This window comes from Cupressus sempervirens, chromosome 7, assembly GCF_028749045.1.
Source record: "Cupressus sempervirens isolate cs-2001-9-10 chromosome 7, ASM2874904v1, whole genome shotgun sequence".
In the NCBI taxonomy this organism is placed as follows: Eukaryota; Viridiplantae; Streptophyta; class Pinopsida; order Cupressales; family Cupressaceae; genus Cupressus; species Cupressus sempervirens.
Genome location: NC_143124.1, coordinates 926152896 through 926178899, shown reverse-complemented (window position 1 = coordinate 926178899; position 26004 = coordinate 926152896). Strand labels below are relative to the sequence as shown.

Here is a 26004-nt window from a genome sequence, read left to right as displayed (position 1 = left end):
ATGTCTTGTAAATGCATCGATGGTGTCGTTACAACTCCCTTGGCGTTCCATCCAAGCATGTGCACGCAATGGCATGTGATTGTGTATGCAATATTGCAAGGAAACTCTTTTTTTGAGATGTGTTTGGTATGCGAATGATTGACAAACTCATTTTGCGTGAACGTTGTTGGGCCAACCAATCAATTTTACTCCCTTTTCTTCATTGATAATCATGGGCACCCATGACGATGAATCGTTAATTTGGCACGAGGAGCTGCAAATAAAAGTAGGTGGAGGTCGCATTGGCCATGAGGGCGAAATTGTTCCAAGCGGAGAAGTTCGATTTGGAGTGAAAAATGGAAACTGAAGTTCGATTTGGAGTGAAAAATGGAAACTGAAGTTCGATTTAGAGTGAAAAGAATAGCTTGTGGCAGGGGATGAAACAATTGGACAACTGGCGACCAGAAGTTGCGATTAAGCCCCCAGCGAGGATCGAACTCGCGACCTTTCGCTTACGAAGCGAACGCACTACCACTATGCTATGGAGGCACACGGGAAAAAGCTCCTTACCCACCACTGTAATCGGGTAGTACAAATAAACCAAACATAAAATGAATCCCTTCGAAGCACGTCAATGAAAGAGGAATCACGTGTTAAATGATATGGCACATTAGCTGGTGCATCAAAAATACACGACACAAGCTTCAGAGCGACTGCGCCGGAAAAGATACGACTTCAAGCTGCGCCCACCGTGGGGCTCGAACCCACGACCACAAGGTTAAGAGCCTTGCGCTCTACCACCAGATTCTCCAAGGAAAGTTAAACGTGTACTTAATACAGTCAAATACCAACTTTTAAGCAGCTGTGAATGTGAAACTTGACTATGATATTTCATTGATATGCAGCGGAACAATACAATAGTTCACATATACATCACGCGCTGATAGTCTGATTTCTTATTATCTCAGATGAGATAAGAGCATACTCTCTATATCAGAGAATGATAATATGAGATGAGATTTACAGACTCTAACTAACTGAGAACTAGATTATACTATCTGTTACTAGAAGTGGACAACTTCGACTTCTTCTAAGATTCTTGATCTTCTAAGATCAACTCAAGACTATTTCCTAAGACTTCTAAACTTTCTTCTCCAATCTCTTCTGCCTAGAAGTGGACAACTTCAACTTCTTCTAAGATTCTTGATCTTCTAAGATCAACTCAAGACTATTTCCTAAGACTTCTAAACTTTCTTCTCCAATCTCTTCTGCCTAAGAATGAAGAATGGCCTTCCTTATATAGATGGAAGTTATGTTCTTCATTTTACAATTGCTTGGAGTCCGACCATAGGAAACGGACACGTGTAAAGAGATTTCAGACAGAAGGAATCAAGCTACAAGACCTCCATTTACAAAAGGAGGTGAACAGGAACACACCGACAAACTTTATTACAACGGCATCTTTTTGAACGAGAAGGGTAACTCAGCTCATGTCAGTTTTACCAAGGCTGACGTCCTTGTCTCAGTATTTCTAACACAGGTTGAGATGCCTGTGTGAAGTGACAACCCCACTTGATAAGTGTTAATATTGATGCATACGTGGCGAACTGACTTCCCAGTTCATCTCTTCATCATCTTCAGACATGGGTCTGTTGTCAGCATCAAGGGATTCAAGGCGTTCTTCGAGAGATTCTTCCTTCCAAAAAATTTGACATGTTACTAGCAGGAATGTTTTTGATATGGAGATATCTGGTGTGCGATCTTCTGGGACTATTTCAAATTGGGTAAACAGCCAAAGAGGTTTTCTTTGTGTTACAAAGGAAGATAGGGTTCGCAATTCAATGGTATCTTCTTGGGCAAGTGTTGGTCCATAAGAGGAAAATATACCATTGGTTATAGGCGTTGGTGTAGGCGACAGAAACTACAAGTGGAATAAATAACCATAGTTAATGGTCATGGGAAATTGCAGATGAGCATGTGGATAGAGGCCAAGAAAGAAATCATCAAGCCTGGAGAGATAGTGGTATTGGCTTTGATGCTGATTTGGGATATGTGTATTACTGAGGAACTCTATTGGCCACTCATAAGAGGATGCATAGGTTTGAATAGATCCTATTACAGCAGAGATTTCTGAGTCTGCTTCTCGACAGGGATATTTGGCAATTAGAGAATCTATAAAGAGCTGTCGACTTGCGGCGAAATGAGCTTGACAAAGTTCATCATATATCTGCTTTGTGAGCATCCTTGTATCAGCAATCCAAGGTGTTTCACACACCATTGGATATGTGGATCTGCGTTCCATAATCATACGAACATGTCGTTGATTTTGTTGTTGTTGTATTGCAGGTTCTGGAACAGAAGGAGCTGGTGGAGCTAGAGGGACTGCAATATATCTATCTGGTTGTGGCAGTCGTTGCAGAGATTGGTCTCTGTGATCTTCCATCAGGCGACCTTGTTCTTCTTCTATACTCATGCGAACTTGATCATCATAAATCTGTTGATTAGTTAAATTAGGAGCAAAATATGAACTGTTATACAAATTTGTTACAATATTCGGTAAGGTCTGAGCCACTGGATTAGCTCTGGGACGGATATATTCTTGATACTCCTGTTCTTCATTTAAGGCATTTACATGGTAACCTTCTCTGTTGAGAAAGTCTGCTAAAACATTTTTAATGCCTTCTACATATTCAATTTCAAACTCAAATGTATCTAGAAATTGCGCCCATCGCAATAAGCGACCACGAGCGACTTTGTGCTTGGATTCTTTTTTGAAGAAGCTTGCTAGATGTCTCAAATCACTTCTTAATACAAATGGCTTATCACCTATGAACAACTGAAACTTGGTGAAAGCATTGATAACAGCAAGCAATTCTTTATGTGTGCTGTGATAATTTAATTCAGAACCTTTAAATGATCCGGATTCATGCCTGACAACTTCTTCTCGAGTTTTACCATCATGTTGAACTTTTTCGAGAAGGACAGCTCCCCATGCTTCATTTGAAGCATCTGTTTGTACGATCTTTTTTCTAGATCCAGGAAGTTTCAACGGAGGAAGCTGCTGGCATTGATCTTTGATTTTCTGAATGATCTGGTCATGGTGCTGAGTCCATGGTGGAGCATCTTTACGTAGAAGCTTATTCAGCTCCTTTCTAGCTTCAGCTATCTTGTGAAAGTATCTGGCTATATAATTGACCATGCCAAGAAATCGTTGAAGGGATTTCTTGTCTTTCACTTCGACTTTGGAAATGGCTTACTGAATGGATACTGGTGGAAGTAGGAACCCAACAATCTAAAGGGAATGCTTCTTTATGGGCCAGATTACAATCTGCACCTGAGTCTAATAAAGCACATAACTGGTATGGTTTCAATCCCGATAATTTGACAGTAAGTAGGAAAGCGGGACAAGGATTACGCATACCTTTCTGATAACCGAATACTTGTTTTGGTTCTTCTTCTTGCGGTTGCCGATAGGAAACATTTTGTTCGGCAGGATCTTCAGTGGCTTCCATGGCTGAAGGTTCTTGACTCTGTTCACTTTCCAAAAGTAGCTTGTCGAAGGCAGTCATGGCACTTCTGCTAATTTCATATTCCTTTGGTTCATTCTGAACTTGATGTATTTCACGAAAAATGTCGGCCTTAGCTTGATACAGAAAAGCTAAGCGTTGAGACAGCCACTCTTTACGGGAAGCTTTGGAAAATGCTTGCTGAGCTTGTGGGTTATGAGTATACCCATGAGAGCTGGAAGAAGGTCTTTGACCTGGAGCATCTTCATCATATAATGGCAAGATGGCTTCTTTCTCTTGAAGTAAAATTTTATTCCGTTGCTCTTCTAGTGAAGCTAGCTCTTTCTTGATTTGCTCGAACTGATATGGCGTCAGAAAACTTTCTCGGCGCTTGAGCAGTTGATTGTTGCGAGCTTGGATTCGATCAAGCTCCTGTTGTGGAGTCAATCGTAGCCAATTTGGATTGACTTGACTCAGAGGACGATGTCGGTCTGGAATGCGATCAGCACGATGGTACATGTTGCAGTAGAATGAAATTTCTGACTGATCGTCTTCATCTGGAGAAAAGAATCTATCCGATTCTTCTTCTGAGAATTCTGAAGCAATATGTAAATGTCTAGCTTGCATAATTTCATTATCACTTTCTGATGAGCTTTCTTCTATACACAAATCTTCGGAATCAGAAGCATCAGAAATAACTGAAACAGGTTCATTATACAGATTTGCTGATTGAAGGACGCGAACGCGCTTACCTTTCTTGTCGCGATCTGGACACTTATTGGCATAGTGTTCACCTTTGCAAATATAACACACAGGTTTGAAATCTTTTCTTTTGATCTTTCCTTTTCTTCTGAGAAATACTTTTCTTTTCTTTCGAGACCTAAAATGAGGATAAGATCTGTCTTGGGCCTTATGAGGCTTATAAGATTTATATAGCTTATGCTTCTTTCTGTGTTTGTCACATCCATATGAAGTGGATTGACAATGGCAAAGTCCAGCTTTCAGATAAGGTAACACTTCTTTCTTCTTTTTCTTGTTTTGTTTCTCGTTGCATAGATCACTATTGATCTCTTTGATAAACTGACATAGCTATAGAAAAGTTACATCATTAATACTCATGTCAGATGTATTCATAATACTATACAAAATTTTCTCTCTATAGTATGATTGCAGCTGAAGAGGAAAACCATTCAAAAATGTATTATACATCCAAACATTGTTGTTTGTTTGGCCTGATCTGTAGAAATTGGTGTACTAGTCGCTGTAGTACTCATCCAATTTACTCATATCACAGATTCAGTTTTCTGTGAACTTTTTTAAGGCTGCACGTTGTTCATTGTCATGTTGACCAACGAACATTCTATAAAGTGCACTGCTTACTGTTGTGACACCGGCATTGATCAGGTCATCTTTGTAGTCTGTGGGAAGACTATCCCAAGCACTTCTTGCAATGCCTGTGAGGGCATTCAAACCTTTCCTTATGGCTTGGTCAGGTGTCATGTTGGCGGCGTAGATGGAATTGTCCATCCAGGTTCGTAGTGCATCAAGCGTTGCTTTGTTTTTGACAGGATCATAGCTATCCAGATTAATGTACGAAGGTACATTTTCATTGAACGCGTACAACTGATCATAGGGGTCCTGAGACACCATATTTACTTGCTTCCAAGTGCTCGTCTTGGAATCAAATTCCTGAGGTTTTGGTTGAGGCACATGGACTACTAAGGCTTTACCAGAATGTAGAGAACGTAGCCTTTGGTGATCTGCCTGTGAGCTGGGAAAGCTACTTTGAGGTTTGGCAGGTACTGGCTGTGGTAAAGTACTTAGCTTATCATTGACAAGTTCTTTAACAGACTGCAAGCTGTTATGGATGCCTTGAGCATCAGCTAACTGTTGGGAACACACTTGCGTTGTGATCTATTCTATTGTGGAAATTTTTTTAGCAATAGTCTGGGTGGTAGTGGTAATGGTCTGCGCTGTAGTGGCTAAGCTATGTGAGGTTGCAGACAAAGAAGACAAACGATTTATACTATTTGCCCACCACGCTTCGCTAGATGTGCGAAAACTCTGATAATTAGAGCGGAGACTATTGATATCAGACTGCATAGTATCAGCAAACTTCTTGGAAAGACGAGACTCAAGGGATTGCAAAGAAGCAATCACAGTATGGAAGTTAGCATTATTACTGGCATGGGCTTGCTAGGCTGCGAGTTCCATCTGAACAAGTTTTTGAAAGTGGTTTTGTTGCACAAGAAAAGCTTTCTGTATACACAGATTGGCATAGTTAAGCATCTTGATCTGTGTAGGAGCATCTGGTTGACCAGAGGCTATGACATGCTGAGGCCAGCAAGGTATGCTATACTTATCATCAGCAGATTGCAGAATGAAGTCATGAAAGGTAGGGACTTCAGGAGACTGCAGTCATTCTTGGTCAAAGGAAGTCTATTGACCAGAGAGATACATGCGGACATAATGGGGACAAATGAAGGAACAATTGGTACACTGCATTTCACCACTGTCCAACTCCATGAACTGAGGATGTTCACATGGAGCAGCAAGAGGATTCGAAACTATTGTTGGTGAATGCTTCGGTAATGAGGTATTGTCATGTGTGTTGACAAGCACCATAGGAGGTGTTCTAAGTGGAGGCATTGAAGGTTGTCTCAACATTGATGATACAGAAGATGAGCTAAGAGAGGACTGACTCCTAGACAAAGGTTGTCGAACAGGAGTAGAAGCTGAGGATGATGTTTGCGAAGAAGCAAACAATATTCGTGCTTGATGATAATCTTCTTGTACATTGGAAATGGTAGTCATGTTGCTAGGACCTTCCAATTGGTGCAATTCCTTCATATCAATTATCCATTCCTTAGGAACTTGGATATCTGTCAACTGCAGCATGCGAGGTGTAGTGATCTGCGCACCCTTCGCATCAGGCTGCCAGAGCAGAGAATACCTATTCTGACTTTTATCAACCCTTGGATCTTTCACTACTGGAACTGTGGTGTTAAACAAGCAGCCATAAAGGGAAAACCATAAAGCATGTGTTCTTGACCCTTTCGTCATGTTTAAGTACTGCGTTCCAAACTGGAACATCATCACCTTGTCTAGATGGTCATCTAACAGACTAACTGCAAAGTTAGGATGACGTCAAAGGTTGTGGCTCCTGCGGCCATGGGTGCAGAGATACCGCCCATGAGCATATCGCTATATCTATTGTGTCTAGCATCAAGCAAAGTCATCATGACTGTTGCGGGGATACCTTTGCGATATAAGGGTTCTATTCCGGCCACAATACTACCTATGTGCAGATACCTATAACCATTCTTAGTCTTGGCTTGTTTTACTAGATTCTGAATATCCTTACTTGATAATAGGTTGATAAAGTTGTGAGTCTGATCATTTTTCACTACAAATTGTAACTCTATCAATTTACATATTGTCTTAGACTTATATGCTAACAGACCTAAGTCACTGTAAATCTCACTCCATTTCTTAACTGGTAATTTAAATCTATCTGTAGGCATAGAGTATGCCTCAGACTGTGATATATCTTCATCCACATTGATATCTTGAATGGAATCAAAAATTGAACTTAGACTTACTAGTTCTGTCATTTGATCTGCAACTTGTTGATCTCGAGGATCGGCCATCTCGATCTCTTTTTTGTCAAAGTGGTTCGAAGTGCGCCACTCTCCCTGCCTCTAACAATGCCTTCACACGACTTCAACAACGAATGATTCTCGCTTTGTGTGTGAGAGGTCGCGAGTTCGATTCTCGCAATGCCCACGCTTTCAACATTCTTCAATTTGTTCTTAAAATTTCAACATTCTTCAATTTGTTCTTAAAATTAAATTTAATACCATTAAAAGCATTTATCCTATATTTCTTGTCCTCTTAAAATTTAATTGTACACCAATTATAATTATTTATTATTTTTAATGCCATTAGGCATTTATCCACTATTATATTTATTTCATAAGTTATTTTCTTCTCACAATTTAGTGTTTAAATTCATATTATGATTAAAGTAAACAGGGTTTCTTTAATAGATTTTGTTTTCACATTTGCTATCATGCAAAGTCATTATCTTTTGATATCGGTATTCACTAGTAGATCCACTTTGTTTCAAAATCTTGGTACTAAGATATTATTGTTGTAGTGCATAATGAGTCATGATAATAATATTCAATTAGAAGATGGATGATCTTTTGTAAAGGTTCTTGATGTCTTAAAGAGCTATTAGATTATGCCCTTGGGTTGCAATCATCATTCTTTATTGTTCATGTCATTCTAAAGAGGCTCTAATATTTTATTTTAATGCAGGGACCAAATTGTTCCTTAATAAAGTTGTCTTTGTTATTCTTTTGGAGAGGATGCTTTCTCTTTGGTTTTGACTATTAATCATTTTCTTAGAGCTTCTTGATTTTTAGCTCGCATTTGAAGTTACCATGGATGGATTGTTGTGCACTCATGGAAGCTAGAAAGAATTAGGTTAGGCCGAATATTTCTTTACCTTGGAGATATATGTGTTGGAATGGTCACTTGCTATAAAGTTTTTCAACAAAAAGATCATGGACCCTCTACCTAGAAATGGATGTGAGTCCATCACAAGACTTGATGGAGATTTGTATCCTAGTCTCTGTATATTCAATAGGTCAATGACCTCAGAGGTGTTGTATGCTTGATAATTACATGCATTCTTTAATATTTATATTTTTGTCTCTTGTACATCAATCTTGAATGTTGAACTTATGTGGGCTTCTTAAGAAGTCGATGCATGATTTTATGGATTTCTATTTTTCTCCTTGTGGTCTCGATCTTGGGTTGGTGCTGAAGAATTGTTGAGGGAAGTGCTAGAAACTATTTATTGTCTTGGGCATATTCCCTTATCTTGTGGGAATGTTTTTGATCTACTTTTGGGAGAGATTTACATTTATTGCTGCCAATATTAATCACAAGTTTTAGATATCGATATAATTTCATAATGGGAGGAAAGGTGATTTTTACATCCTTTCTCTCTTTGTCTAAGAATCAACTTTCCTTAGTATAGTGGCATTTGTTTATCAAGTGACATTATTTTCCTATAAGGATTTGTTTTCAGCAGGATTCTCTCTTACATGAAAGAGGTGTATATCCTTGATCATCACCTCTGCTTTATTTGCAAATTGTGTTTATATTATAAACAGCTTCCTTATTGTGTGATCTAAAGTTTGACATCCTTCATCAAGAATCCATATTTTACCTGGAACTTGGGAGCTAAATGGGTGCATTCTTGTTCTCCTCCTCCTCTTTTGTCTTGAAGATGACATCTTTTTTAATACTCTTGAAGGTAGACGTGTTGTCAATGTGATCTCTTCCTATCAAGGACCTCTTCTCATATGCAAAATATCTTTTCACGATTGTCTATTCTCTTATCTTATAAGAGTTTGTGCTCTCTACGAAGCCTATGACATACATTTTTATTCAAGGATATATCATCGTTGCTAGAAGTATGTATACTTGATTCTTTTCCTTATGATGTATATGACTACATGGACATTATAAGGATGGGGCCATACATATGACCTCCCTTCTACTATATTTATGTAGTTTTATTTTTATTTTTCTTGTAGATAATCCCTAATGGGTATATGTATCCTTTGCCAATCCTTGGGATCTACATTTACATACACATTTCTTCATGGATAATGGAACCCAATCCATTTGTGAGAAGAATACATGCACATGCATTGAAATACCCTAGAAGATGCAAATATTTTATAGGATTGACTACTGAGCACACAAACCCGCTAGACTATTCAAACCTACCTTTTGTTTTGTAGGATTGAATACTAAGAACACAAACTTGCTAGAATATTCAATCCTATGCCTTATGGGTTTGAATACTAGGCACAAAAATTCACTAGATTATTCAATCATCTTCCATTTGTGATTCACAATAAGACACAAAGCTTATTGGGCAAGGTAATCACTTTTAACTTTATCTCTTTTGATTTCATGGTAGTAGATTTAGGTCATGGATTTCATATCATATTTGGTGATGCACTTATTTTTCCTATGTGATAATTGATGATCTTGTAATGGCTCTACAAGCATGATATTGGTGGGTGGGCCATTTCTAATCAAGGTCACTCTCACTAGTTGATTTGGAGTTTTTTAAAGTATTAACCAATATTTTTGTGTCTTTTATTTTTACTTTTATTGTTTGTTTTATTTTTAGGCCCTTGTGCATGGATGTAGGTTTAGGATCCTTATTTTGGGGACTTATGTCCTTAGTTTTATTGATGTTTTATTGCTTTGCAATTTGTAACACCTCTCTCTCTCTCTCTCTCTCTCTCTCTCTCTCTCTCTCTCTCTACCATGATTATGACTTGCCTAATATTCCTACTAAAGTGGGGGCTAGATGTATCATCTTAAAAAGTGTACACTTTATTTGTATGACCTTTAATCCATCCTTAATGGGTTTGGTACATTAGGACCTCCTTTCTCATCTACTTACTTAAATTAGGGCCTTTTCTTCTTTTAATCCTACTCAAAATATGCTTGGCTTCCCATTTATTCTCCCAATCGCACCAATAATTATTTAAATTAATTTTTTGACCATTTTTGTTGCATATGTCAACATTTTTCCTCAACCCCATAATATTTCTCAAATCTGGAGCCCATTTTTAGGCTCTTTCACCTCTAAGTCAGGGACAATTATATCTCGCCTAGGGTGATGGATGGGATCGTCCCATACCCAGGTGATAATGGATGAGATCATCCTTACATGGGTGGTAAGGGTTGAGGTCACCCCTTACCTGGGTGAATTTCCAAATAAAATCATGCACTTGATGTTAAATCTTGCTTATCCTCACTTGGTTGAGTCGACCCTTCTCGATTTTTGTTACAAAATCACTATAAAAGAAGGCCTTATCTTTTTATTTTCCAATCCATTACACATTTAATTTATCCATGTTTATACTCTTAATTTGCATTCAAGGAGTTTTCAACCAAGTCATCAAGCAAGTGTATTTAGGGAGTTTCAAGCATGGCATTCTTCCTCCAAGTATTCAAGATATTCATCATTCATCATGCATTTATTCTCCTAGATCTAGCTTCATTGTGGAATTTTTTCATCAAAGAGGAAATCTACTTTCATATAAGCACCATCCATTGAATCATATTGCAAGTACATTGATACATGAGGTTTTGTCTCACATGATTTCCTTTTGGTTTTCTATTGAGTCAAGGCTATTATATTAACATATTTGATAGCGTACTAAACATAATTGCATTAAAATTTCTATGATATTCTACATTATGATATTTTCTTCTAGTGCATGTTAACATTTCTTTGTCAATTTCATCTCAAATTAGTGTTGATTCTTCAATCGGGGCTTGATCGAGTCAAGCTCCTCCCCACCAATAAAAAATACCTCTTTTTGTGTGAAAGTACATATTTGACGTACAATTTCAATAACATATCCAAGGATTACTTTTGAAGAACTTTTTAGATCTAAAATTTTCCAAATTCTAATATTCCAAGGTTGAAGATGAAGTCATCCCTGACCCTATCATTTTAGTGATAGTTTAGACCCACATTTAATAACCTAGAGTGTAGGTTGGGAGATTTTGGCATCAATTTTTGGTCTATGCCAAGGTCAAGGTCACCCTTGACCTTGGTTCAAGTTTGAGGTTGTCCTTAACCTCTTAGGTCAATGCTGTCTAGTGCAAAAAAGATTCCAACCTAGTTCAGATTTTACAATTTTTAGGGGCTCAAAATAGAAATTTCATTATTATGGGCTTCTAATTAGTAGTAAATAAGTCATTCAACACTTTTCCCCCGCTAATATCTACATTATACACATTTCCATCTCTACTTCTTTCATTCTCTTTACTAGATCAAACTCACATGCATTATATCTACAATTATCTCACACTTAGGATCAATACAAATTGGTCTCCAAAATTGTAAGGTTGAGGTCCTATGCTTTTTCCCTTCTTTCTTGGCTCTTGTTTGATCTACTTTATGAGCAAGGATTCATCCTCTCTTGATCTTAATGTAATTGTGAAGTGTCTACCACTTTATTCATTACAAAATAAAAGGTTGCCTCCCTCATTTTACATCTAATTTGATCTAAGGAATGCCCATTACCAATATATTAATTCAAGACTTGAAGAAAGCACTAGAAAATTTGAGTCAAATCAAGAATCAAGCATAAAAGATATGGATCAATCTCTAGATCCTATCATGAAAAGGCATTCATATTCTTCCTATCCTATATCCAAGGTCAAGACAATTTTCATGCATTTTCATGAAATATCCAACATTTGTGAATGTATAATATTTATCAAGCCTCTACTGCAAACAACACTATCCTTTCCTTAAGGAAATTTCTTTTCATTTTCAAGGTTAATTCATAAGCAAGATTTTGACCGAGGAAAAATTGTTTTCTCCTAATAATTTTGTTGTTTTCTATGTGCATGTGAAACATAAAAGATTCAAATTTATATCTCAAAAGTCCTCATGGTATACTTTATATCTTGGGTTTTGTCTACTCTTTTTGGAAAAACAAGGGTGACTTTCATATATAGGTTCAAGTCCAATAGCCCCTATATATCTAGGTTTCTCCTAGCACACAAATCTAGCTGCAAATTATTGAATAGGTTAGTGGATCAATTTTTTTTTTAGATCTATTTTTGGAACTATCATATTAGTTTGTTTGTTGTCTATCTACTCATATGTGTCTTCCTTGCATCCTATTACATCCTATTTGTTTCATATTCTCATTGAAAATTGCATCAATCAATTCTACTCGTCATCTAAAAGAAATAAAAATTATTTAATGACTAATTTCATCTTAAGCTTAGTGGATAATCCCCTCTTCCCAATGCAATAGAGAGAATTATGAAATATGGGATGTGACATTTCTTGCCTTGTTTTTTCATCCTTGTGAGCACTCACTCCATATCGCCTCATTTATTACCATATTGCACCAACGTAATTGAATCTTGTTATATTTTTTATAGGGAGGCTCTTCAATGAGATAATCTTAACTCTCCTCTAGGACCTCTTAGGGGGATCTTATTAACCTCAAATCCTACTTCCTTAGGAGGATTCAACTTAGTTTACCCCTACTCCTCCTAGAGCTTCTCTATCAATTCAAAGTGCTCACAATTCTAATTAACTCACAAGGGTATGATTGGCTACTAACTTCCTATCACTTATACAAACACCTTGCAGGAGTCTAGGGGTTTCATGTTAGTCATTCCATTAAAAAATACTTCACATTGTTTGATCTCAAAGTCTTTTCCTACCAATTTCTATATTCCTTCTTTTTAGGCCTACTAGCCCTTTATGCCTCAATTAACCCTCCAAATTAGGTTTTTGGATTCTAATTCAAAAATCTAATAAATTACCCTATGAATAAACTCTCATTTAGGATACCCTTTTGGATGGACTCAAATATTTTGGAGGTCTTGCTTCCATGTTTTGTGTGTACATCACCAAACCCTACTATGGGTAGTTTACAAAGGAAATGCATTTAACAGTAATCTTTGAATTGAAAGCTCCCTCAAATGGATTCAACCAAACTCCAATTCATTTCCAAGGATTTATTAGGACAAATAACTTTATCATACCAATGGATTCACAAATCCAATAAAATCCTACAAGTTAAACACCTATGTTACTCTTTGCGCCTAGCTAGGCTATAGCAAAGCTCACCTAAGGAAAGAGATTAAAATTAGCAAACATAGTTTCTTGAGATCCTAGAAAAGGGAAAATAAATCTTATTGAATATATTCTCAGACCTCCCAAGTCCATGAATTCCCACAGTGGAGATTTAGGGTAGAACCATTATTCTGGACCAAACTTTAACTCAACTCAGCTATCAATACTCAAGTTCCTCCTACTGAGCTCTTCATTCTATAAAGGAATTAGGGAATACTTTCTGCCACCTTTCTCAATAGTAAACACTTTCTTGACACAATCATGCACAACCCTACAATCATACTGCCAAGGTCTACCAAGCAATACATGACAACTGTTCATGTCCACTATATCACACAACACTTGATCCTTATATTACCCAATCTAGAAATCAACAAAGCATTTATCCCTCACTTCCAAAGCATACTCACCTTAAAACCAACAAATCCTATAAGCATCAAGATAAGGATGCACAATCACTAACGATTCTATAAATTTTTTTATCACATCAATACATGGAACACCAAGCAAGTATACATGAGATTTGTAACAACACCATTGGTGAGCACACATAGGATATCAAATGGGTCATAGAAGATAAAATTGCATTACAACATTGGAAGAACACATAAATCAACATGTTCTATGAAATTATTTTCATGCATTAGATTCACACCAACATATAAAGGAGGAGGTAAGGGTTATCATAGAATCTACTATTGGAATTATGACACTTACAAAGACCTACATGGAGTTTGAGAAGTAATTTCTCATCTCATAAAAGTACTCAAAAACAATGATAGATTGACCCAATGTCCTTTCCAACACATACATGTATCCTCTTGGGCATACAAAAGAGTCTTATGAAAATATCTTCCTAATGCTTTAATTTTCTAGCTCCTTATACAAAAGAGTCAACTACATCCTAACTTAGAGGATTTGCATCTTAGGTAACAATCAAATACAAAAAAAATACATGGCATATGGAGATCAAGGTATGAACTTGACATCCTTAGGTCTAAAGGATTCCCCATCTCACGCCCATAAAAAAATAATTCCTACAAAATACAATACAAAAATGACTACATAATTTGAATATTTTCTTTTTAAGACACTCAATCCTTTTTAGAAAATCCTATATTTCAATGACAAAATTCTATTTGTCTAACATTAAAATTTCTATTTTTACAATACTATTTTGTTATAGCTAAGTGTTTGGTGTAGGAGCACCATTACAATTTTGGTTTGAAATGTAAGTAAGTGGTGCAATAGCGTAGGGAAACAAACCACGTGGATTGAGCCTAATTAGGTCTATTTTGTTTGCAAACCCTGAAGGATGGACTTTGTCAACTATATGACTATGAGCTACTAGAAATGGTCATGAGGTGAATCTTTCTTAGGAAGGGTTCTCCACGGTATATTAGGAGTTTAGGATGGTTCATAGTAGATTTGGTACACTTAGGAGTGAAATTTAGCATTAGAAGTTGAAAGTTACAAAGTTGCAACTTTGTAACTTTTGGAACAATTTTTCTAGATTGCAACTTTGAGCCAACTAATATCTATTATGAATACGAAAAACTAATCCAAGAGAATATAGAAAAGCCTTGGAAACTATTTTTGAGATTGGTTGGATTTATCAATGAAAGTAAGCAAGTTTGTGTGTTCAAGTTTACTCTGTCTTTCCTACTAGCTTGTCATTTTTGTGTGTTTCAATTCATATTAGTTTCAATAAGTAGGTGATTCTATCTTCAATATCAGTATTTTAGCCTCCTAAAGAATATTTACTAAAGCTCTAAGGTTGCTTGTGTGAAGAGAGTAATGCTTTTGAATTCAAACAGGCTTAAAACCCTTAAAACTTAGGGTTTTGAACTTAAAATGAGTTTTTCCTAGAATTCCATGATAATAATTTTAAATTACTTCTTGGAATGATAAGATTTATCGTATAGTATTTTTTATCTTTTTATTTTGGACATACCAAGATTATTTTCCTATTTTTGCAATGATGCCCTAGATTGATCACTGGGATGTGGTGAGCCACAAAGAGATAAAGATAGTTTGATTATAATGAAAAATGCATTGAATGATGGAATTTATGGTTAGGTTGGGATTCCTCATACATGTACATACCCCATTCAATTGCCAAGACTTCAAGAAAAGTCAACTAGTAAAGGTTTTGTAATCATTGTTTGGAAAGATGGTCAAAAGTTACTCATTAAGCCTAATCTTTCTCAATTTGGGATGAGGGTCTTAGATGCAAAACCCAAGTGAAATTGTTGGATATTGTTTAGAGCTTCCAATTGGGTGTCAGGAACTACAATTTGTTATTTGGGTTATTCATGTGGTTGTAAAGTTAAAAGCCAAATACTCGATAGGGAGGGTTAGTTGAATTAGGCCTAATAGGTCTCTTACAACAACTTGATTAGAAAGTTTGTTTGAGAAAAAACCATGTAACTATTGGTAAAATGGAATGTAACCAATCTATTTGGATACCATGAAAGGTGTGAAAGAATTGAGATCCTAGTTGGTGGAGGAGTTGTGGTAGTTCTCCTTTAAGTATTGTGATTGTTAGCATAAAAACCTTGGGAAACTTTAGACAAGTCCTTAGTGGATATTTGGGAAGGCCATTGGAATCATTTCCATTGGATTGTTAGTGTGACCTAACTGGCTTATTAAGCCTTTTTTAGAAGTAAGACACAATTTCCTCTACATTATATTGGTATCAGAGTTGACATTGTTGTGAGCAATTTGGTGTATGTCATACATTCAAGCATTAGTGTTCTAGAAATCTTTAAGGATAGTAAAATGCCTCCCAAATAAATAAACCTAGAGGCCATTAGACAATTGATGCAAGAAATCATCACCAGAGCTTAGGAGCAAGAAACCAGTAGGGGAAAAGTAAAAGAAAAAGGAAAGTTGACTGAATGAAGAGACATAAAAGATGATGAGGAAGAAGAGAGCCCCACAATAGAGGTGATTGTATCTCCAAAGTTAGCCAAAGAACAAAATGTATTTCTAGATGATTTTAAATCCATAAGTAAAGATCATTTTGATGGGTTCCCTATCTTCAATAAAAAAATCAATGCAGGAGAATTGTTAGACTACACATACGCAATGAAGAACCATTTTGATCATAATGAAGTGTTAGATGACAATAAAGTGAGTGTTGCAAAAACTATATTGAAAGGGTTAACCTTGTTATGGTGGAACATAATTCAAGAACAAAGAGTGCAAGATGGGAAGAAAAAGATCACTTCTTGGTAGATAACGCAGATTAGATTGAAGACCCAATTCTTTCCTATAGATTATGAGGTACAAATACACAAGATGTTGCAAAATTTGAAGCAAAGGGAGTTAGATGTAAATACACACAAAATAATTTCATAAGATCAATTTGAGGAAAAAGAAAAAGGAGAATGAAGTGGATAAATTGGCTAGATATTTGAATAGCCCAAGACAAAATATACATGATGAGATAAGCATCCTAGCCCTTGATATAGTTCCTAAAAGCTTTCAATTGCCATTGAGAGCCAAAGAAAAAATAAAAAGAAGAGGAGATAAAATATTGAGAAGTAGATGTGGTAGAGGATATGGAGAAAGAAGAACCTTTTGTAGAGGTAACATGTCTAACAAAGGTGGAGAAACCACTCTCCACTTCCTTTAAGGGAAGTGGAGAAAATAGTGGTGGAGGAGGATCTTATAGAGGAGGATTTAGAGAAAAAAGCAATTCTAGAGGAATATTTGGGAACCAAGGTAGAAGTTTCATTTTATTTATTGGCATGTTCTATAAATGTATTCAGGTGGGACATACCATCAGAAGATGTCCAAAAAGGGTTCTAGCTCTCATGTAGGAGAGAGGAGGAAACAATTAGTCCAAGAAGAAGACAAATGCAGTGTAACCTCACTAGTATGGAGAGAAGGACTAGTCATGGAAAGGGATAATCTAATACTTAGAAGAACATTTTTGAAGGTGTCATGACACAAAGAGCCCCCACAAAGGAAGACACTCTTTAGAACCACATGTAAGTCTCATGGCAAGATTTGTAAAGTCATAGTTGATTTTGGTTCCACTAGAATTATTATTGCTCTGGAAATGGTAGAAAACTTGAAGTTAAAATATTTTCTTCATACTAGTTCTTACAAGGTGTCATGGTTAAATAAGGGTCAAGTGTTAGTCACTACAAGATTTGGGCCCTAATTGTGATGACAAGTCATCACAATGGTGACAGCCACCCATCACCCAAGTGACACCAATAGGAATTGGCTCCCATTAAACTTTTGTCGTCGCAAATTGTGACAGCAAGGGCTTCCATCTCAATTGTGATGCCAATAGCTATCATGAATTAACATGAGATAGCGCCATACACCATCACAAGAGTGACAACTATACGTCAAAGACGCCATCATGCATGTGATGTTTATGTGACAATAATAATGTGGGTTTGATGGCTAGCTGTCGAAATTGTGACAGCATCGTAATAAAAAAGTATGGAATGTGTGACGCTGGAGAGAGTGCTTTCCAAACAAGTCTCTCCCAAATGAGGGGAGGATTGAAGACTAATGGAAAAAAATTGTTTGTGTCAAGATTGAATGTATAGACAACTTTTTGTCATTAGTCTTCAATCCTCCCCTCAATAGACAAAATTTGAGAATCACAAGAATCATTCGGTCTCTCCCAAAAGATAAATATAACAAGAAAACCAATTATGGGGTTAGAGTGTTGCAGTTTCCTGATAATGTCCATAACCAAAGTTGAATTTTAGAAATGGATTTGTTAGGAAAGCACTCTCCCAACATCACACATTCCTTTTTTTTTCTATTATAATATCAAAATTTAAAATTTATTGGATTTTTCTTGTTCCGTATATATATGTACATACATACATACATACATACATACATAGAAGCATAACTTTCTTCTTCAACTCCTTACACTCAACTCTTCACTGAAGTTATTCTTCCAATAGTGAGAATAGCTGCTACAAATTCTTGGGAGTCAAGGGACCCTAAACCTATGCTACATTTTCTAGAGACATGGGAGGAGTTCTCATAACAATCTGGATCATATAATGATGCCCAAATTAACAACAACAGTAGATACTTGGAATCCTTGTAGGGAGAGTGTGCCAATACATGAACAATTACATCCTTGGCTTCCATTGTTGGTCTAGCATATGGATCCTTTATATCAAACCACTTATTATAAATTGGGGAATGTGCTTCATGCCTAACATTCAAGTGATGCATCTACATATACAATTTTATCACCTTGGAAAATAGTATTTGATTCATTTTATCATACCTAATCTGATGATAGTTATACAGGAATTTGTAATCAACCCAATTGATCATCAACTAGACCAATGAATCACAGTGACAAAGGCATAAAATCTATGACTAAAGTCCCTAAGAAAAGAGATTCAAACAATGAATCATTTGAGAAGGTACCAGAAAAAAGGGAAAAAAGGAGAAGATATGATCATAACCATGATAGTGAAAATAAAAACTATGGACATACTGGAATGAATTCAAAGAAATATAATAGAAAGTCTACAAAAGGTTCTGATCAGAGGAATGAGATCTATGGAGGTACCAAACATGATGATATTATATATGATGCAGAGGGGAAATACAAGAACATACATATGGAAAAGAATTTTTCTGATCGTAGAAATGGTAAGCATCGTACCTTTGTAAAAAGTCAAGATGATACAGAGCCTAGAAGGGTTGAGATAATGGGAGAAAGAAGTAATTGGGATAGAGATGCTAAGAGTGATAGGTAAAAAGAACAAGGAAGACAGTAATAAGAAAGTTCTGCTAGCTAGGAACAACTGATTGTTCATTTTATTGTACCTAATTTGATGACAGTTCTACAGGAATTTGTACAATTTAGTTTGTACATGGTGTGAGGTTTGTTTTCTCTTTTTGTAGACATGTTACTAAGAAGTAAAAGGTTTTATATTTTAGTTTTCCATTGACTCATAATTTGGAATGGTGGGTTATATATTAAAATTTGGTAATCGCAAGATTTGTTTTTTGTTATATTTCAAAATAGGTTTCTATTTGTAAATTAGCCAAACAATATTTATGGGCTCGCCATTTTGAAAATAATTAGTAGGTTGTTTGATTAATATTAACAATGTACTCCTCTTGAGACTTCATTGTTACCTTGAATGCATCATGCAATGAGAAATTATGTGTGAAAAGTGTATGGGCCACTCATTTTTGGTGGTGCTATTTCTTAAGTTATTCAAAGTTAACCTCTTGTTGGTTCATGGTGGATTAGGATGCATCTAAAAGGAAACAATGAATTTGTCAAGGTTTTGTATCAAACTACTTGTTACTTTTAAGTTGTTACTAAAAATGAAAATGCAAGCAACAATGACAATTCTCACTCTTGTAATAATGTTGTTACTAAAGTCTTCATAAAATCAAACTCATACTAAAAAAGCAACAATAGACTTGGTGAAATAAAAATCACTTTAGGAAAATTGGCGTTGAATTAAAATTCAAGAGTCATTTACTTAATCTTGTTTGTGATGTATATACATAAGTTAGTCAGACATAACCCAGTTGACAGTATTATATCAAATAGGAGATGTTCCATGTTTTGGAATCTAAGACTATATATACACACACACACATTCATACATACATACATACATACATACATACATACACATACATATATACATCCATTGCATGGTTTAGAGGTAATGCCATTATGGCAATGGCTTCTGCAAGGGAATGAACCTCGTCAGTTAACATATAATGTCTTAAAATAGTTAACTTCTACCTAATGATGTCCAAGGCGTCTACACACTAGAGGCATACTCCACCTACTAGGATGCCTACATACCCATATCCATGGGATCAAGACCCTTGAACTACTTATTGTAACGAATATGTAGTTTTGGTTTCTAATTTTTTTGACGTAGTTGTATTCCTATAACCACTGGTGAGGTTTACTCACCTAATACATCTCTTTGTCGTCATACACCCACTCAGGCCAGTCAGGTAGTTTTCTATAATTACAATACTATAATACCCTTGTCCAACCTTTGTGTTGTAGTTTACAGATAATGTAAGGTTAACCTATATACGTCCTAACTCACTCCTTATATAGTTATGTTTAAAAGCTTGTGACAAAATCTTGTTTAAAATCACATATTCCTTTTATTAAATGTAAGGTTGATTGCTTGAACATCCATACATGTATAAGCATGGTAAATTACTTGGAATATCATGAGATCAATCATTAAAGTACATGAAATGTCCTCATCACCTCCTACTACTCTCAAGAGAAGTCCATCTTCATTGCTCATGAGAAATTCATCACACAGGTACATCCAGGAATGTCCTCATCACCTCCTACATATAAAGAATCCATATAAGGTTGCTCTGCAGGTAAAGCTTTTACAACTTTACCTGGAGAGGGCATTTGAGTTGGATTACATGGTTTTCTTACATTTACAGCTTTACCTACATAGCAACCTTACATGTGTATGTAAATGTAGATCCCAGGGATTGGCAAAGGATACGTATACCCATTAAGGATTATCTACAAGAAAAATAAAAATAGAACTACATAAATATAGTAGAAGGGAGGTCATATATATGCCCCCATCCTTATAATGTCCATGTAGTCATATATATCATAAGGAAAAGAATCAAGTATACATACTTCTAGCAACGATGAGATATCCTTAAATAAAAATGTATGTCATAGGCTTCGTAGATAGCACAAACTCTTATAAGATAAGAGAATAGACAATTGTGAAAAGATATTTTGCATATAAGAAGAGGTCCTTGATAGGAAGAGATCACATTGACAACACATCTACCTTCAAGAGTATTAAAACAGATGTTATCTTCAAGACAAAAGAGGAGGAGGAGAACAAGAATGCACCCATTTAGCTCCCAAGTTCCAGGTAAAATATGGATTCTTGATGAAGGATGTCAAACTTTAGATCACACGATAAGGAAGCTATTTATAATATAAACACAATTTGCAAATAAAGCAGAGGTGATGATCAAGGATATACACCTCTTTCATGTAAGAGAGAATCCTGTTGAAAACAAATCCTTATAGGAAAATAATGTCACTTGATAAACAAATTCCATTGTACTAAGGAAAGTTGATTCTTAGACAAAGAGAGAAAGGATGTAAAAATCACCTTTCCTCCCATTATGAAATTATATCGATATCTAAAACTTGTGATTAATATTGGCAACAATAAATGTAAATCTCTCCCAAAAGTAGATAAAAAACATTCCCACAAGATAAGGGAATATGCCCAAAACAATAAATAGTTTCTAGCACTTCCCTCAACAATTCTTCAACACCAACCCAAGATCGAGACCACAAGGAGAAAAATAGAAATCCATGAAAACATGCATCTACTTCTTAAGAAGCCCACATAAGTTCAACATTCAAGATTGATGTACAAGAGACAAAAATATAAATATTAAAGAATGCATGTAATTATCAAGCATACAACACCTCTGAGGTCATTGACCTATTGAATATACAGAGACTAGGATACAAATTTCCATCAAGTCTTGTGATGGACTCACATCCATTTCTAGGTAGAGGGTCCATGATCTTTTTGTTGAAAAACTTTATAGCAAGTGACCATTCCAACACATATATCTCCAAGGTAAAGAAATATTCGGCCTAACCTAATTCTTTCTAGCTTCCATGAGTGCACAACAATCCATCCATGGTAACTTCAAATGCGAGCTAAAAATCAAGAAGCTCTAAGAAAATGATTAATAATCAAAACCAAAGAGAAAGCATCCTCTCCAAAGGAAGAACAAAGACAACTTTATTAAGGAACAGTGTGGTTCATGCATTAAAATAAGATATTAGAGCCTCTTTAGAATGACATGAACAATAAAGAATGATGATTGCAACCCAAGGGCATAGTCTAATAGCTCTTTAAGACACCAAGAACCTTTACAAAAGATCATCCATCTTCTAATTGAATATTATTATCATGACTCATTATGCACTACAACAATAATATCTTAGTACCAAGATTTTGAAACAAAGAGGATCTACTGGTGAATACAGATATCAAAAGATAATGACTTTGCCTGATAACAAACGTGAAAACAAAATCTATTAAAGAAACCCTGTTTACTTCAATCATAATATGAATTTAAAACACTAAATTGGGAGAAGAAAATAACTTATGAAATAAATATAATAGTGGATAAATGCCTAATGGCATTATAAATAATAAATAATTATAATTGGTGTACAGTTAAATTTTAAGAGGAAAAGAAATATAGGATAAATGCTTTTAACGGTATTAAATTTAATTTTAAGAACAAATTGAAGAATGTTGAAAGCGGGGGGCGTTGCGAGAATCGAACTCGCGACCTCTCGCACCCAAAGCCCAGATATGTTTTAGTGAGAATTGCTGGTATTTGACTGTATTAAGTACACGTTTAACTTTCCTTGGAGAATCTGGTGATTCCCAGTTTAAAGCAAGTGCCCGTCTAGCTCAGTTGGTAGAGCGCAAGGCTCTTAACCTTGTGGTCGTGGGTTCGAGCCCCACGGTGGGCGCAGCTTGAAGTCGTATCTTTTCCGTCGCAGTCGCTCTGAAGCTTGTGTCGTGTATTTTTGATGCACCAGCTAATGTGCCGTATCATTTAACACGTGATTCCTCTTTCATTGACGTGCTTCGAAGGGATTCATTTTATGTTTGGTTTATTTGTACTACTGGATTGCAGTGGTGGGTAAGAAGGAGCTAGTGCGTTCGCTTCGTAAGCGAAAGGTCGCGAGTTCTATCCTCGCTGGGGGCTTAATCGCAACCTCTGGTCGCCAGTTGTCCAATTGTTTCATTTCCTGCCACAAGCTATTCTTTTCACTCTAAATCGAACTTCAGTTTCCATTTTTCACTCCAAATCGAACTTCTCCGCTTGGAACAATTTCGCCCTCATGGCCAATGCGACCTCCACCTACTCTTATTTGCAGCTCCTCGTGCCAAATTAACGATTCATCGTCATGGGTGCCCATGATTATCAATGAAGAAAAGGGAATAAAATTGATTGGTTGGCCCAACAACGTTCACACAAAATGAGTTTGTCAATATTTGGGCATCGATTTTCATAACAAACTCAATTGGGATACTTGCAAATCGAAAAGGAATCAAGGGGGCTGGAAGGCTTTAAACTCTTTACAAAACAAGTGCAAGAATGCAGAATTATGGGATTGCACGACCATGAAAACTCTTTTTAGTTTGCTGGTCACTCCAGTTATTCTATACAGATGTGAAGTGTGGGGCGGTAGTATGTTCGAACAGAAATGGCGGGAAGTAGAAAGAATTCAAAAACACTTCATCACATGCAATCTTAAAGTCAAGACCACAGTTCCGTATGAAATCCTTTTGACGGAGGTGGGTTCCTTTCCATTAGAAGCTATCTCATTGATCCAGATGCAAAGCTATTTAAAGAAAACCCAAGGTCTGGAAACACATCGTTGGCCCAAGTTGGTCATAGAGGAAAAACTTGTGAGGCGGAAAAGCACATGGATGAAGCAAAATGACAAATGGATGCAAAAATGGGATATCAACATCCAAACTTGTCCGGATAACATTAAAGAAATCAAGAATTTTGTCAATGAAAAATTTCGCAATATTCTGTGGACAAGACACATAGGGCGAAAAAAATCTTATTACATTAAAGAATTTAATCCCACTTCTAGTCATAATGAAAAGGCCTATATAAAGGCACCTATTAACTGGAAAGAAAAAATGTTGATGGCACAACTTAGAACTAGTTCACATCAGCTATGATGTGAAACTAGTAGATGGCAAGTTCCAAAAGAAGAGTGGGCAGACAGAACATGTTTATTCTGTAATATGAGAACAGTTGAGACAGAGCAGCACTTTGTCAAGGAGTGTCTGGCTTACAACGACATCAGATCTGATTATACAAAAATACTGCAAAACAAGGACTTCAACTATTTATTCGAGGAAGATCAAGTGAAGAGAACAGCGGATTTGATTATCAAACTTCAAAGAAGGAGAGACAAGTTAACCAAAACTTTGCAACTGACTAGTTTCGCTCCTGACTCGGGAGGGTGATTGCATGGGTCCCATAGACTACTTTAGTCTCTTGGAGGTCATTAAAATCTATCATATCATATCATATCATGCCATTGCGTGCACATGCTTAGCTTTTATTTTTTTTTTGGAGATCTCAGTGCATGTCATGTGTTTGTTTGAATGAATGTTTAGCTATTTGTTCTACGAATAGCTAAACGTGGAAACATATGCATACACATAAGAGATTCTATAATAAATGTATCGTGGTGTCTCTTCTACTATGCTGTGGATTTCTTAGGTTAGGATCTTCCTTCTTAGTTTTTGTGGTGACTAGTGCCTGACTTTTTGGTAGTGGCTTGTATCTAGAGATGGGTTACCTCACATTTGAAAGCCATTTTGAACATCATCCAACCAAGGTTTGCTTTTGTGTCTCTGATTGCTTGCAAACCGTTTAAGAAAATGTTAGACCATTGTTCGTCCACTATGACCTCCCAACCCAACCCAATCACATTCAAATAGCTACTTGACCGCATGACAAAAGTTGAGACTGACAATGCAACCCTGAAAGACATTGATGTTGCAGCATCCCCACTCTCCCTTAAGCTTTGTAATCAGTTGAATTAGAGAATCAAACTCTTTGTGATACCGTGCAGTCCCTATGCGAGATAGTTAAAAATTTTAAACAACATGTTGACAACTCTCTCATAGGTATATAGATGGATTTGAAGGAGAAATTTGATTGCTGCCTACAATAGAACTAGGTCACCAACCCAGATAAAATTCAAGATAACATCCGATGCACAACGCAAATGATGGATATCCATGATTTGAAGATGAAGCAAGAGGAACCAGATAAAAAACAATGCTCCCTACAAACCGAAACAAAATAAAAGCTAAAATCATGGGCATTTATTTGTGACAACCCCATTTCTTCCTCCCCTCCTCCTTCTACTACCCTCTCCCATGTAGAGAAGCTAGTCTAGACTAAGACAGCAGATGAAAAGTTCAAGTGTGCCTATGAGCTAAACTTGAGGGTCCGCGGTCTCCCTCTTCCTTGCCCCGAACCTCTTGCAACATGCTACTCCTTCCTTAAAGACCAACTTGATATCACTGACATCTCACTTGAATGTGCCTGGGTTGGGCATGACAATACCCTCTTTATTTGGTTCTTTTCACTTGTTGACCACCTTCAAACTCTTAGGGCAAAGAGGAAACTCTTCTCTCTCCCCATCAAGATTTATCTTGATGAGGATCTCACTAGATCGCAGGTGGTAGAACTTAAGGAGGTTCAGGCTCTTGTTGTGGTTGCAAGACAGGAAGGTAATGGTCAGTGATCAAAAACCTCAAGGCTATGATTCGAGACACTTTCCCTACTGGTTGGGAGTCAAGATCGAAGTAAAGGCAAGTGGCAGCACTTTTGTCGTTCTTCTTTCTTTCTCTTCTCCCCCCCGCCGCCCCCCCCCCCCCCCCCTCTCTCTCTCTCTCTCTCTCTCTCTCTCTCAACTTGGATCCCTACTCCTTATCGAGGTGGTTCTTGCTCACTTCTTCTTTTGGTTTTTGTTCTTGTTCTTTCGCGGACATCGTTTGGTGTTCTCCTGTTTGTTGCTTTCATGGTTATATGTTCTCAATCCCATAGACCTTCATTGGTCTTTCATTGGACATTAATAGAATTATCTTATCTTATCTATATGATCTCCTCTATTATTGGATAGCTTATGTATTTTCTTTTTCTTTTGTATTCCCATGATTTTCTATGGTTGCACTGGGCTTT

At 36.5% G+C, this 26004-nt stretch overlaps 2 non-coding genes across 2 annotated transcripts; one reads left to right on the top strand and one right to left on the bottom strand.

The window, feature by feature from the left end:
- Window positions 1-456: 456 nt before the first annotated feature.
- TRNAT-CGU (transfer RNA threonine (anticodon CGU)) lies at window positions 457-528 on the bottom strand. The gene has a single exon. It is a non-coding gene; the product is annotated as a tRNA-Thr (tRNA).
- Window positions 529-22677: 22149 nt separating this feature from the next.
- Window positions 22678-22750, top strand: TRNAK-CUU (transfer RNA lysine (anticodon CUU)). Its single transcript has one exon. It is a non-coding gene; the product is annotated as a tRNA-Lys (tRNA).
- The last annotated feature ends 3254 nt before the right edge of the window (window positions 22751-26004 follow it).